The sequence below is a fragment of the Notamacropus eugenii genome, chromosome 1 (assembly GCF_028372415.1).
Source record: "Notamacropus eugenii isolate mMacEug1 chromosome 1, mMacEug1.pri_v2, whole genome shotgun sequence".
In the NCBI taxonomy this organism is placed as follows: Eukaryota; Metazoa; Chordata; class Mammalia; order Diprotodontia; family Macropodidae; genus Notamacropus; species Notamacropus eugenii.
This window is the reverse complement of record NC_092872.1, coordinates 110,790,569-110,792,241: the sequence shown is the minus strand read 5'-3', so window position 1 is coordinate 110,792,241 and position 1,673 is coordinate 110,790,569. Positions and strand designations below refer to the sequence as shown.

Below are 1,673 nucleotides of genomic sequence, written 5' to 3'. Positions count from 1 at the left end.
AAATGTGAGGTCTACTACTTTCTACCTTAGGCAAATTATTTAACTTTTCTATGCAAAGATTGTTTTCTGTCAAATAAGACAATTTGCCTCTAAGTTTAAGTTCAGGTCACTCCATGGTCGCCAGCCTAGAGCAGAGCAAGCTTGTCCTCTCACTTACTCACTTCACTTAGCAAGTGTTGTGCAGGGTGGAGGCGGGACCTGAGCTCAGGGCAGGCCAGAGGAGCAGCGCAGGTGGACTAGGTTGATGGCTGCTGCGGGGGGGCCACGCTCATGGTGATGGTGCACGCTCTGGACATCAAATGCTTGCAGGCTTCTGGAGCCAAAAACTCGTGAGTTGCCAGTATTGATGTGGTAGAAAAGGAAGAAGCCCGTCGTTAAAATGACCGGATCCTTCACCAAGAAAGCTGACAGATGACTGCTGATGGGGGAAACTTCTGAACCATAAGGAGGTGGATGCAATTCTTTGTATGGCAGGAGGTAGTGCCAAAGCTAAATCTCTCTATAAAAACTGACCATGTGGAAATACAGCATATGGACCTCAGCCATCACCTTGCTACCAAATACCTCAAGGATGGAGGTCTTCTGACCTTGGCCGTGGTTCTGGATGCTTTAGATGCAATGCCAGGAATGATTGGCTATGGCATGGCCAAGGGAATGGTCCATCAGCTGTGTCAGAGCCTGCCTGGGGAAAACAACGTCATGCCACCAGGTTCCACACTATAGTTGTCCTCCCGGTTACCCTGAATACTCCAAAAAATAAGAAATCAATGCCTGACTCAGATTGTGGCACCTGCACCCCATTAGAATTCCTTGTTGAAATCTTTCACAACTGGTTCACAGGAAAAATACACAGGCCAAACTCTGGAAGCCTAATCCAGCTGGTGACCACAGGAGGGAAGACTGAGCTGACACCAGGCTATTTTTAATAAGTCATCTAAGACTGCAGCACCAGAAGAAAGAACTAACACAGAATCCTAATGCCCAGCGTAGTTTTCCTACAGCTCCATGTTTTCCAGCAAACTTATAATGCCCCTTCACAGTGCCAGAGATCAATATTTCTTATTCATTTAATGTGTTTCTGTCTCATTTTCAAAAAGTATTATATTTTCATTTGAAAGGAAAAAAGAGGATTACAAGGGTGATGACCCCCCAAGTAAGGGGGTTGCTCAGAAATGTTGTCCAGGGACACTGTTTGGTGTCCTCTGGTGCCCTGGTCATAACCTGTGATTTGTGTCTCTTCTGTCCAATGCATTGTAGTAACTTCTCTTCTTGACTATTGTGTGTTTGTCCTTTCTCCATTCTCAAAGAGGACCATAACATCAAGATAATGACATGACTTTAAGTTGAATTTGATTCTAGTGAGGGAGGGCTGTGCCAGGTCATCAACCTCACTTTCCTTTCCTGGGTCATCTGGATCCAGTGACCTGATATTCATCAGGACAACTGGAGATGACCCAGGATGCAATGTGAGACCCTCACCCTTTTCTTAACTACCTGAGTGATATGTGCATTGGTGTGTACTGGGCATTTTTTTTATTGTCAAGATACTGTTTCATCCAATATTTGTGTTGCAGTCCTGACTTCAGTTACCTTAAATGCAAAAGGGTAGAGAGGTGTTGGACTAAATCACTTCTTAGAGCTCATTCAGCTCTAAATCTATGATCCTATAACCA

The 1,673-nt window shown here is 44.7% G+C and overlaps 1 pseudogene; it reads left to right on the top strand.

Annotated features, from left to right (window-relative positions):
- The first annotated feature begins 270 nt into the window (after positions 1 to 270).
- LOC140505355 (dihydropteridine reductase pseudogene) lies at positions 271 to 926 on the top strand (annotated as a pseudogene).
- Positions 927 to 1,673: the final 747 nt, after the last annotated feature.